This window comes from Actinia tenebrosa, unplaced genomic scaffold, assembly GCF_029948245.1.
Source record: "Actinia tenebrosa isolate PJP-AT-01 unplaced genomic scaffold, QUT_ActTen_1.0 PGA_scaffold3__52_contigs__length_22856419, whole genome shotgun sequence".
NCBI classification, from domain to species: domain Eukaryota; kingdom Metazoa; phylum Cnidaria; class Anthozoa; order Actiniaria; family Actiniidae; genus Actinia; species Actinia tenebrosa.
Window position 1 is genome coordinate 11,846,008 of NW_028292580.1, and position 14,468 is coordinate 11,860,475.

General features: G+C 39.5%; 1 non-coding gene across 1 annotated transcript; it reads left to right on the forward strand.

Moving 5' to 3' along the window:
• The first annotated feature begins 4,061 nt into the window (after positions 1–4,061).
• On the forward strand, positions 4,062–14,376 carry LOC116304871 (uncharacterized). Its single transcript, XR_016120704.1, has 7 exons — positions 4,062–5,127; positions 6,855–7,011; positions 7,321–7,579; positions 7,799–8,026; positions 8,863–9,108; positions 11,595–11,780; positions 12,431–14,376. It is a non-coding gene; the product is annotated as an uncharacterized LOC116304871 (transcript).
• The last annotated feature ends 92 nt before the right edge of the window (positions 14,377–14,468 follow it).

Genomic DNA, 14,468 nt, shown 5'->3' on the forward strand with positions numbered 1-14,468 from the left:
CTGTTCTGTTTCTATGGACCAGACCTAAACTAGACCAGCATGCCTTGCGCGGCTGCATGGACAGACAGACAAACACAGACATGTATGCCTACTCAAAAAAAATTTTAAGACTGTAAAAAACTGCCGAACAATTAATCCGTGACCGGCGGTCTGTAATCATAAGCAATTTTCCTAAGTACCACAAAGAGTACAAGCCGAGGAAAGACAAACACAAGAAGCTTCTCTAGATCTAGCAACACGTCTAGCTTGGGCTACTATATATATCAAACACCTGGGACCCGGTTGTACGGAGCCTGGATAGTGCTATCCAATGGATAAATCTTATCCAGTGGATAAATTTATTTGATAACAGCATCGACTTATCCACTGGATAAGGATTTATCCGCCGGATAGCGCTATCCACCCTTCGTACAACCGGGCCCTGAATTAAAGTATCGCTTACCTGAACTTAGTCTCCCTCGCATCCGTTTTTAGTGTCGGTCGTCACGCAACGCTCCCTCACGACCGACACTAAAAACGGATGCGAGGGAGACTGAACCTGAACTAGGATGGAATATCCCTTTACCTGATTTAGAAGTATCTCTTACCCGAACTAGGAGCATCCCTTTCCTGATTTAGGAGTATCCATTCACCTGATTTAGGAGTATCCATTCAACTGATTTAGGAGTATCCATTCACCTGACTTAGGAGTATCCATTCACCTGATTTAGGAGTATCCATTCACCTGATTCAGGCGGCGGGCATCACTAATCTGAAACTAGGAGTATCTCTTCCGGTCACGAATTAATTGTCCGTCAGTTTTTAATTTTTGGCAATTCCTTAACGTATATATTAAAACGGATTTTAATCTTTTAAAAGTTACGATAAAAAACTTGTAAATTTTTTTTAGTAGGCACTAAGTTTCAGGTCACCCATCCAGGTACTAACTCCGCCCATCCGGACTTGACCCAGTGTCATGATGCATGGAAGCCAAAGTTTTTTCCACTGGACCACGTTTCCAGGTGAATCAGCATAACAATAGCCGTGAAAACAATCCATCAGATAGACAAGACTTTTTAACATCAAATTTTCAACCGATTCCGTGCGTGGCAGAGTGCAAGGGATTAGCCGATATGGTCTGTGGGCCGGCTGGTCTCTCCCCTGATGCTTAGGCTAGAACATTTCTTGCGTAATTCGTACACCCAAGGGCAGAAGGATTTAATCGTCGTCAGGTCCGAAGTCCATACGACGCCCCAGCTCTGCGGATGTCTCGGGGGTATGGCACATTGGAATCGAATTTTGTTTTTTATTTTTTGTCCGTGGTTTCGAGCTCCATCGTATCCAGATTTTCAATTTTCTGAAATGCATATTTTTGTCAATTTGGTAATGATTTTTTTGGGGGGGTGCAACCCAATATTTTTATTTTTTATTTTTTTTACAAAATTAACAGTTGAGTGTGAAATTCATGCGTATTTTCCTGATTTAAAATATGCAAATGATATGAACTTGGAATTGAAGGATTATTGTGGTCAACTTTCTTGCAATGCCTCAAAATGCTATCCATTCCTGCAGTGTTCAAGTGAACGAAAGGATATCCGCGTGCGAGACCCGCGGCAAACCGGCGATCGAGTGGTTTTCTATCCATTCCTGCAGTGTTCAAGTGAACGGAAGGATATCCGCGTGCGAGACCCGCGGCAAACCGGCGATCGAGTGGTTTTCTATCTATTCCTGCAGTACAGTGTTCATCCGAGCGGAAGGATATCTGCGAGACCCGCGGCAAACCGGCAATCGAGTGGTTTTCTATCCATTCCTGCAGTACAGTGTTCAAGTGAACGGAAGGATATCCGCGTGCGAGACCCGCGGCAAACCGGCGATCGGTTGGTTTTCTATCCATTCCTGCAGTACAGTGTTCATCTGACCAGAAGGATATCCGCGAGACCCGCGGCAAACCGGCGATCGAGTGGTTTTCATTCATTTATTTGGAACCTAAAAGAAGCGGACGTCTTTACCCTGGCGTCATGTATAAAACCTTCAAAAGCTCATCCTTTAGAAAACAATACACTTCAAGGACCTCTAGCAGAATGACGTCATTACCAGTCACGTGAACTTAATTATTCTGATGACGATCAGGATAAAAAAACAAACGACAGCTTGCCCGTCATTCATGGCTTATGATAATTTTCATGGAATTTAATGGCTAATTGATGCCATTAAAGAAATAAAAGAAAGGATTAAGGGTTGACTCATCGCTTGAGACATCGCGTCAGTGGTCAGTGCATTGCAGGGGACCTTTAACGGCCTATTAAACATGTCTGACAACCACCTAAGCAAATCGTTTCCGGAATCAGCTTTCGCAAAGACAAACATTAGTATATATGTCACACGCTGGGTCGTTTTGTTTGGGGTGGCTACAATCTCTGAAGTGGACCGGGATTTAGACTCAGAATTTTTATAGCGCAAGTTCTTTGACAGATATAGTAAAAGGCCATATGTTTTAGTGGTTAAATTGCAGTCGTATTTTTGGGCAGAGCAAATTACGTAATTTAAGACTAAAAGCAAAATGAACTGAGGGGGACAAAACTTTAATCGTAAGTCGCTCCCACAAGCAGACAGCTGTTTTAACTTTTATTAGCTTTTCATTCGTTATTCCGATTGAAAATAATTTTATCGTTTCGAAATTGTTTTATACGAAACTCATTCGCGCGAATAACGTAATTGCCCGGGGGGTTACTCCGGGGTAAAAGTATCGGGTATTGTCGTCGTATCTCTTGTGGGTAAAAATCAGCGATTTGGTACTTTTAGGATGTTGAAATGGAAATTTAGAATTTCAGCATATCTTAGCAACTGTTAAGGTATCTCCTAGGGTTAAAAAATCGTCCAACCATTCCATATTTAAAAGACTTTTGGTATCTTTTAGGCGGTCTTTTGAAAATTTCCGACGAGCATACCCGACTATCCCAGAGTCACTCCCCCACCCCCCCCCCCTCCCCCCGGGACGTAATTGTCGATCGTTGTTCAAAAAACCTGCTCGCCATAGAGGTTAACGTACACAGGGGCACATAAAGTAGAGTTGGGTGATCAGCTTATCATGCGTCATACTTGTATAAAGTCATGGGTTCGTTTTGCTAGACTTTGGTGATTTAGAGACATGCTAGGGCAACTATGAAACTTTATACAACTAAGTGTTTGAAGTCCTTAGAATATTGGATATGACGGGGGGGGGGGGGAATTTAGATATCCCGGTCAGTACGACACGAATGAAAAACGTCTGCGCATGCTCTGAATCCGTTTGCAAATTAGTCAAAACATATGTAAATTTGACTTTCAAACATGTCTGATAAATTAGACTTCACAAAATGCCAAAACTTAGTGTCCATGCTTGAAACTTGAGGCTAATTCTTTCATCTTGTGATTGTTAATACAGTATCTTGGTCTCATGTAATGTAATTAATGTACTAATGTACTTAAGTATACTTAAGTACATTTTTTTTTGGAGAAAACAAACATTTATTTATTCACTAAAACTCTTCAAAATTCTTAGAAAACGTGCTGAAATGCACGCATGCGCAAACGTTTTTCTCTAGTGTCGGGCAGCACCACATTTACAGAACTTAACTCAGCGGCATATTTAACATTCTCCTGTGAGCATGTGAACTAACAATATAAATTTTCGAGAAATTTTTGGTCGTTTTCCAATATCGTGGGCGTCGCTATGCGGAGAAAGTGCACTTGAGAGAGCCAACATTTCGAAATTATACTTGAAATCGATAGTCATATTCAATCTGGCGTGATCACTAGAAATTTCTTTGCTTCCGGAATCAACCTTTTGGTGACGTTTGAAAACCGTCGCAAAAATAAAACGTCTTTAAAAACGTCTTGTTTTATTTAGTTGACAAACTTTAAATGAAATTAAAATATAAGTGACCTTTAATTGAATTTACTTTGCATGTTATTTTCAGTGCATTACTCATTTATCTTTCACATAATACAGCAGACATGCATACTATGACATCTAGTTTGTGAACGTCATTGAAGGACATCCCTGGTACTTGTCGTTGTTTACTCTGTAAATAATTCACAAATGATTCATGATATCTTCGACATTACTAAGCACGAGTGTGGGTCCAACTCGTTGAACTGTTAGCTAGGACTTGTCTTCGTTTTTTAAGTAGTGTAGGTGTCATTTGACACATCCTGTCATTGATAGAAGCATTATGTCATGGTTCGAAAGATATTGAAATCAAGTTGTATTTCCGTATCGACACTGAGTACATATCAGTACAACCTCAATTTTAGCTGGTCCTATTGATTCATCAATGGATTCCGAAAACTGCGAACAGACAGCATCGTCAACTTTTGAAATAATTACAGAAAAAGACCGTAGAAGGTTCTCTCGCCAAGATCTGATCAAGAAGTCCAAATATATCCTTTTGTTTACGTGTTTGCTGCTAGTTGTGGCGGGAATAACAGTTGCGCTCGTTTTCTTCTTGCCAAGAAAAGCCAGCGATTCACAAACGGTACCGAAAGAGGGAGAGTCGACTTCCAACAAGACCGATAAGGGGAGCAACGCAAATCAACTCTTTGATAATTTTCTTACCAAGGTCCACGATGCCTACTATGAAATTTATCTTGACGAAATATTCATCAAACAAAATGTTACGAATGACGAAATTCGTGAAAACTTTCGTCCATTTGATTTCAGTCCAGCTGCTTTGAAAAGAGCAGCCGACACTGCAATGCAATTGAGATCAGAGCTGGATTCATTGTTGACAGACGAAAGCGAAGCTTCCCTAACACAAAGGGAACTCAGGGCTTTGTATGAAGCTAGAACATTTCTCAGATATCTCCGGGGTCCGTACGATACAATGTACTATACTGGTGACTGGATGCTTGGACCAAATACCATGGCCTGGCAGCCTATCGGTACCTCATTAACGTTTCTTGGAATTGCGGCAAAATATTACCTACAGCCAAGGAGCGTGGAAGAAGCTGAAAAGTTCATAGAGCTTCTGAGACAGCAAAGGGCAAGTATAGTACAGTATATGGAGAACATGAAAATTGGTGTGAAAGCGGGTATGGTGCGGAATATTGAGGCATGCAGAGGTGGACTACTTCGATTCAAGAGTCGATTCCATCCGGATTTTGGAGGTAAAAGATACAACACTGCGCCTTAACACTATTTGTTCTAACTTCACTACAAAGTTAATATCTTATCCACGACTTAATGACTTAATTTGCCTCACAGACGTACCTCTTAATCCCCTCTGTGTGTGTTGAAAGCAAAATACACGTTCCCACAACTCTCCCCGCAAAAGACCTTTCTGGGGAAGTTGAGGGCAACCCAAACGTTTGCCCAAAGGATGAGGCTGTGGCTAATGTGCAAACCATTTTACATTTACGGCTGGCTGTCTCACAAAAGGTGTTATTTCAGTTCCCGTGTATCAAAACTTCCAAGACACAATGATTTAATTTCCACTTACTTGACGAAAGAAGAAATTAAATCGTCTTATGCATATGGTGTCATATGGAAATTCCGTTACAACAACCCCTTTTTACCGTTCTATTTATAGACACACCGCATTAAAATTCGCACTCCTGCAAAGCACCACAAACTTATCCTGAAACAAAATCCCACTTTAAGTATTTTGAGTATTTAATTTTCGGTTAACCATGTGCTAAGTTCTTTTTCTGATGCTTTAAGATCATAGTCTTTTGATTCCATTTTTGCACATCATCAATGGACGCCGGGACATGCACATTCAAAGTACATTTTATATCATTCTCTGCTTATAAGTACACTTTGTTCATGGAAAATGTATTGATAGCTTCTAAACAGATCAAATAGCTTTGCCGCCTTTAATCATTAGCGCAAAAAATATTTGATGATAGACTTAAGAGGACTAGTATTAGTTTTCTGACCTTTTACGATGGATCTGGAGCCAAGAGCAATTAGTTCGCTAACTTGAGACATCAAAAACCCTGTAATAATACAAAAGAAAAACAGACACTAAAAATAAATGAGATACTAATCTTGTTTAACAAATTGTGCATGAAGGTAATATAATTTAAGGGCCGTTTCAAATTTTACTCTAAGATGCAATGTGAATCCAAGGATACACCAGAAAATTTACCGTCTTACTTATTTTTGGAGAGTCTAAGTATTAGTGGCTAAAGTTTAAAAGCGTTTTAGGGCAAAAATTTAATTCAGGGCCCAATTTTAGGGCTAAGATTTTAGGGTCTATTAATTCACCAACATTCCACAGCTCTCTCTTCAATAATGAGAATAATATTTAGCGTGTGCGTGTAAGTGCCTATCAATGTCTACGGGATCTCTTTCCTGATTTCAAAGCCCTAAATAAAATAAATAAGAATGGCCCCTACTAGGAATGGATAGCGCACTATAACCACCAAAAGTTTAACTCGTTTTGAGCTAATTCTCACCGAGATATTCTGTACTTGATGTATTGACTTTTTACAAGGATCCTGGGTTGACGTCATCATATCGTGATTTCTATATTGAATATCTCGGCAACGAAAAGAGATATCAAAAAGAAAGTAAAGGCTATTCTTATTTATTTTATTAGGGCTTAAAATCAGGAAGAGATCCTGTAGGCTCGATAGGCAATTCAAGTAAGTCGAGAACAACTTGAAGTTTTGAATCCGATCAGTATTGGATCTTTATCATTCTTTTGGTAGAACAGCCAACTTTTGACAAAACATTTTGAGTGAAAAAGTAATCATATAACATTCTTTTATTTCCCCGGGGACTCGACTCGGATTGTTTTGCGGCTTGATCTCTCCACAACCAGAATTTATCAAAAGTTGACTATTGGCAGTTGCTCCGCATCATTGTTTGTATTAATTTTGATTACTAGGTAATTTGGAAAGCATCGGTGTAACAAATTCGTTCTTCAAGGACTTCACTAACGAGATGGAAAAAGAATGGGTCGCAAAACACGGGGAAAACTTTACTACATCTTTAAAAGAAGCAGCAGACCGTTATATTGGAAAACCACTCAGTGAGTTGATCAGGTACATTCAAAATTATGCATTTGTGCGTTTGCATTGCCATGCTGATTGGATAGGGAATGTAGCCAAGGTTTGGCACAGATAAAGGGAAGACCGTTGATTCTATTGCGTGCAAGTTAAAATCTAGCAAGAGATAATAAACCTTGTATATTTTCTCTTGAATCTAGATATTACGAGCGTCGCTTTCCGCCAGACTTTATTTTTGAGATTACAACAAAGCAAACATTTTCCCGCCAAAATATATAGTAGAAACAGTCACATGAACTGGTGTAGCTGCAGGTTTTCTAAGATCGATATATAATTCATTTATAGATACATGGAAACAGAACATGTGCAACACTGCGTTCCAAGTAATGTTTCCAGTGGCCTGGCTAGTCTACCCCTGACCCATGTCTACCTGAATGGGTCCCAAGACCTCTCTCAGCCGACGCATCCTTATTTGCCATCAGGGGAACGGCTGAATGGCAGCAACTCGTTTGTGAAACTTTTACCATATTTTACCACCAATAAAATAACTCCAAAGGAAATCAAAGAATTGGGAGAGGCTAAGCTAAAGGAACTTTATGGAAAGGTAAAGCGTCAAATTTGCTTTTACAAACTTTTTATATTCAGTGTTCCTTTTTTTTTAGTTTTAGAGTGTCTTTGTTTACAGTCAAGAAGAAATATAATGAAGGATCATCTATGATATGTATTATATGGTTTAATACTAAGTTGTTGACTATGATGGCCATCGAGCAGGGTCTAAGTTATGTTTTACCTGCACTAACAACATTCTATTCTTTTTTATCAGGCTTTGACACTAGCAAGACAAGTGACCAATGAAACTAACACGAGCATGGCCGTGAAAAAATTCCGTGCTTTACTAACACATCGATCGCAATACTTTAACAACAAGTCGTTCCCGTCGAATGAGTCCATAGAAAATGCTTATCTCAAATGCTTCGATGACGCCAGTGCTCAACTACACTGTCCCGAGAGGTGGGAAGCGTTTACAAAATGGAAAGAATCAACCACATCGGTAAGTGCTTGTCCTTAAAACAATACCCTTCACAGTTCGCGACGCCATCTATAAGGTAGCCATGCCTTCGCATCGAAGCGAGACGAACTTTGAGACTTGCAATGATGTGAATAATTGTCCAAGGTGTTAAAAAGGTCTCTATTATTACAAGCTCACCGTTCGTCTCGCTTTGATGCAAAGGCACGGCTACATTTCAAGATTGCGCAAGGAACTGTGAAAAAGGACTATAATCACTGGCACTTTAATTTGAAGACCACTTTAATTTAAGTTGCTTTTATAGCATTAAGTAATGCTCCTCATAGCTTGTACATGAACACCATATACTACTTGCCAAGCACTTACACCATATACTTGCCAAGCATGCAGTTAAAGCGGGTGTTGTACTTTGCAATTCCGCAGTTGAAAGTGTGGGCATGCATAACACAATCATACTAAAATACAAATCGACCAGTTTAATTTTAGCAAAGATTGCAGTAACGATGTTACAAAATGCGACACAATTTCAGGTATTTCATTGGAAAGTTTCTGGTGCAATTCGCCCCACTCGGTAAAACTGGCTGAGGTGAAAAGTGCACTGTTAACGTTTGCTCGACAACTTGCAAATTTGAAACGTTAAGAAAAGTATAGAACCCGCCTTTTTTTCTACTCTTTTTATAGCTCAATTTTCCCCCTTTGTGATACCAGTTTGGAAGAAGTAAGGAATACTCCTTTGCCGTTTCACGCAGGAAACGACACGTTCATGAAGAATGAGACGCTTAATTTGTATATGACATTTTCCAAAATGACTAATCTACATTGAAGATGACACTAAACCACTTGTTTTGTTTTTCCTTTAGATCAACAAGATTTTGCATGAAAAAATAAAACCACTGTTTTATACTCACGGAAAAAAGAAAACAACTTTATCGAACGCGTGTACAATAGAAGTACAACCAAACTTTAATCCATGTAGCAGCTACCACAACTACCAAGGTAAAGGTTGTGGCATCCACTTTCTACCTTTCTTTGTGGATAATTATGGACCCAAGTTTTCAGATTGGACAACAACAGCTCATGAGACAGAGCCTGGACATGACTTAGAGGTAAACAAACATCTATGTACTGTGTTTAAAGACTTGGCTAAGAATCTGAAAAAGAATTCACTAGGAAGTGGACTTTTTTCATTCTTAGTCGTACATTCCCACGACAGCGTATGTACACAGTGATTTTCCAGTCCAAGTGCTTTGTCATTTCTGTCATCTCCTCTACCACTAGTTCAGCTTCTCTTTTCCTATACCCTCGTCATTGGTATAAAGTATGGATCTCTGGACCCTCTTGAACATTTGCCTTATCGGCTTAGTCCTACATTCTTGTCACAGCGCAATCATTATCCTGATCCAAATCCCCTTGTCATTTCTCTCATCTCCTCTAGCCATCGGCCTCTGTTTTCTTACCCTCGTCGATGATATAACGTATGGCTCACTTTGGTACATCCATGTTGGAAATTTTTCTTATTTTTATAAAATTTAAGAGGAGCAGATGTGACTAGATTCGAAACAGACAAGTCAACAGTCATGTTTGTGGTCGATGACGAATGGGATAAATTTGCCTTTACCGACCTTTGATTGTTCCAAATCTGACGATTTTACGTCAAACTTGGTTCAAACTTGACTTGAGAGGGCAATAAGGAGACAGTTCTTACATTGTTATCGCCCCGTCTGAAGAGGGGTTAAATTACAACAACATTAATTAACAAAAACCGAAGAACCAGAAGAGTCATTCGGCAATTCAATTAAGTGTCCTGAGGCATTAAAGATCGCGTTCCTAGTGAATTTATGTTACCACTGTCGACCGGAGAATCCGTCGGAAATGACTCTGAGAGTATCATTCATTGCAGTCGGTTTAAAGAAAGTGTACTAATAAGTGCACCTTTTATTGTCTCTTGCTGCAAAACATTGATCGATAAGATTAAAGTTTCACGATGTAAAATAAATGATGTAAAATAAATGAAGCGGCTCGGTGCCACTGCGAAATTAACCGAATCGGTATTAGTAACTCAACGCTCAAATCAGATTTTAAACCCCAAAGAGGATGATGAGGGACGAGGGACGCATAAGCCGAGATTTATCTGACAAAAGAGAGACCAACTCGATGCTAAACACTCATTTTCATATGACTGTCCAGTCATCTCTAAAAATGTATCAAAGGATGAGACCGATAATGATCGCGTGAAGCATTTCAATTCGAATGCATGTCAGGGATGACTCAAGGAAGCTTTATTTAAAAGCGATGACCATCGTACAAAGGTATTTCAAAGTCAAAAAATGCTTATTTCAATAGTAATCCATTTGTTGCGCATTAGATAAGGATGACATTTACATTTCCATGCGTTTTTCGTTTTTTAAAAAGGTGCGGAAATAATTCTGGCAATTGCAACGGGATTATCATAGAGATTTGGCACAGCACTGTCACGTTGTTTGTCATATAAAATTTTTTCGCGCATCCTGTTGCGCTACAAACATTTTCCTTGATTCATGCCATATTGCAAAAAAAGATGTCAATAATCTTATTGCCTGCATTACTGTGAAAAGAAACGCACGTTTATGTATGCACCTCGAACGATACGTTGACGACAAGTGAACAGGTGAATCAGTTTGCATTAACGACAGCCGCACTAGATAATCAAATGAATTTATTCTATATTTAGATAGCTATGAACTAAGCCGATAATTCAATGTTTATATAATACTTTTTCGTCCTCTTGACCTTTGTATCTAGCTTTAACTAATTAAATCGGTAAAATCTTCTTTGATATCCGGAAACATGATGATAATCTCCATCTGCTTGGATATCTTGACTTAAGATCTCTTATATCTTTCTTGTGGGTCCAATCTTAACAGATTACTCACCAAACGCCAGTGCTAGCATTGGGTAGCATGAGTGGCGTTCGCGGCTAACGCGTCGTCTTTCACCGCTGTGATTCCAACGGGTCGGGTCGCTGGTTCGAGCTCTGCGGCCGCCACATGTGAATTGAGTTTGTTTGATGTGTTGTTCTCTCGTATGCTACGAGGGTTTTCTCCGGGTTCTCCGGTTTCTTCCCTCCGTAAAAATCAACATGTGAGTTGAGCGTTGTGTGCATAGAATATTAAATGTAGTGGTAGTGCGTGTGAGCGAAAAGTGTCCCCAATTAGTTCGAAAGCGCTAGAACGACTAGACACTTAAATAAAGTGTTTTTTATCAACTCCTCCTACAGCGAGGAAATCTTCTACAAGAATCACTTCATTGCCCTAAACACCAGAAGGATGATTTTCGATTCTTTATTTAGAAGCAAGTTGGCAGACGCCTGCCAAACATGGTCGACAACAGCTACCACCCTCAAGTTAATATGAAGCGCAATCAAAAATATAGAAATCAAGCACTTTTTAAAAACTCTTCACGCCAGATCAATTATCAAATTCTAATAATTCTGCTATTTATATTTTTTGTCATCACATTATTTTAATGTCTCTCAATCGTGTAAAATATTATAAACAGGGTTCCCAAATGGCCTTTTCGTACCTAACAGTTCAATGCACTTGTTTGTTTCAAGGTCAGAGGCTATGAAAAGAACTTTCGAGGCAATACCAAGGACAACATCGAGTGGTTGACCCAAAATACGTATTTTTCTGGATTCAGTGAAGGTTGGGCAACGTATTCAGAAAGTCCATTGGTTGGTGAAGATGTTGATGCGTATCGGGATGATTTAATGAGCAAGTATGGTATGCTGCAGCAGGAGGTATTGAGATATTATTATATTATTATTATATTGTTATTATATTACCGAATAAAACTCTCTGGCCTAATTTCCCTACCTATCCCATAACTAATTCTTCAGGTTCAAGTTCTCTGTTGCTCTGGGTTAGCCTCGACTTTTTGCAGAATATTCGTGTGTTCCAGTGACTAGGTCCGTGAAATTTCAAAGTGTTTGTGTTGTCGACGTTTTGCATTCTTTACTTTACCGTTGGAATTTGTGAATATTTAGACACTGATACGAGGCTAACTAACCCTGAGTAAATGAGTCTATAACTAAGAAACAAAACAGTAATTTCGAGGGGATTTCCCAAAACTAGCATGGCTGACACTTGCACATGTTTACCGGCATCAGGGCACCGGAGTGTGAGGGGCTTTTAGTCACGTGTGTTGCCACTATATTTAATCACTGTCACTACTACTGCCACGCACTAATTGCCGACTCGGAGGTTTTATTATCCATTATTATTGACTGGCAGGGGGGATCCAAGAAGAAAAAAGGTTGGTGTGGGAATTTAATGATTCTGCTCATGGAAGCCCCTTGCAAAAATAAAAATACACCCCATTGCTGAAATACACCCCATCCCCTCTCCCAAACACCATTCTTCAGCATAAAGTATTTTGTTTTCCTTCCAGATAATCGCCGCTTTACGCCTTATCATAGAAACAGGCCTGCATTACTATGGAATGACCCGCACAGGAAGCGCTCAAGCTTTTCGATGATTACGCATGGGACACCAGTGATATTGCGCAAAAGGAAATCACTCGATACCAGAGTCCTACCAGGGCATTCAGTAAGCTATATGGTAGGGCAGACCGCATTAATGAAGGCTAGAAAGTTTGCTGAGAAAGAACTTGGATCTAACTTCACTTTACCAGAGTTCCACTATCAGGTCTTACACCAAGGGGAACTGACTCTAGATTATCTAGATAGGTATATCCACCATTATGTAGCGTGTGTTAAGAGTAACAAGGATCCTAAGGGTCAGGAATGTGAATGACGTAGTAGGTTAAAAATAGCGTTACCAAATAGTCAGAAAAGCGAAAACAGATAGCAAATGTTGAGTAGAAACTTACTATGGTTCTTGAATACCCAAAAGTGCTGGTCACTGATGTTATGTAGACTCTGTTTAGGAATTAACTTGAATCCATTTTAGGAAGGGATCGTTAGAAAAGCTATGGCAGAACAGACATTTGAACAAAAAGGGTCATGCACATTATTCCTATTGATGGTTTTCACAGCCACCATGTTGGATGAATTTAACAAAAGATCTGTCATTAGTCTCTTTTGTTATATCTTCTCATACTCATTGATAATTCATGAGTAAACAAGCCAATCAATGGGCTATTTTTGGGTCACATGATGTTACTTGAAACATGGTGCTGGAGAGTGAGAGGAATGCATTCAGTCTGGAGTAACTGGAACAAAATTAATTCAGTCGTAGTAACTGGAACAAAATTAATTTAGTCCTAGGACTGCATTAATTTTGTTCCAGTTACTCCAAGTCGAATAATTAATTAGATGAGAAGTCATTTCAAAGCCTCCAATATCGGACTGGACGGGATTTCAAGTCCGCGCAATTAGATCCAGTCCTCGGCTGCGCCTCGGACTGGAACTAATTGCTTTGAATTGTCGGCTTTGAAATATTACATCCAACATGACCGCCGTGTCTTTCGTCATTTCACTCTCTTAGGAATGATTGAAAACCAGCAATTGAGAGTTGTTGAAATATCGGGGGGGGAGGGGGGGAAGGATTTGTTGAGGTTGATGAGGAGCAGCAGCCCTCATGGGGAATCCTGGATACACCTCTGATGGTCCTTCGTATGTGCCCTTCCCATTCCAAATAACTATGACCTTGACATTTACGTCTACCGCGTGTAAAAAGGTACTATCTTCTATTGATTTCTGGAACCACATGTATAAACGTTTTAGTTGACCAATATGGATAAGGTAGAGGAACTTGTGAATTGCTTTTGTTGAAATATGCAAACTTACGCCAAAGTGTTGCAATATTGTACATAATTGCATCATATTCTTGAGCATGGTATTACTCCATTATTGTGTGCAAAGGAGGTTTTATTCTATTTCATATATTTTTATGATACGTAAATTTTCACTAAGAGGATAGGGCTGAGCCCGTTTTGCTTCAGACTCAATCTTTCGTTATCAAAAGTTTCGACAGAATTACTTCAGATGTAGATTTTTAAAAACTTGCTTAAAAAGCTTTGCAACAGAACATATTGTATTTTCTTCCGGTCTAAAACTCGTGCGTTCTTATTGGCTGCACAAATGGGCGGTATTTCCTATCTCGCGGGCGGTATTTTCTATCTCTGTCCGCGGTCCGGTATCCTAACGTAAGGCTCACCTCATCCATCGGCCTAACAGTCTCGGTACGTATTGAAGACCTCGGGCAGAGTTTTTCCATATCCGGACCTCCTGGCCGGTAAAAAAAAAACACGTATACGTATAACCGGCTTGTTACCCTAATGTCTGTTATATAGTAGCCTGCGTGGGGACGCTCTAGGGGATTTAGCTATATGGCGGATGTTGTTTTATATTAATTAAAATTTGTGTGACTTTTTGCGGTTGTTATTGTCATGATATGTGGTTATTTTGTTGTTGTTGTTGTTGCTCTGATGCACTAAAATTGAAAAATAAACAAATTTTGACTCG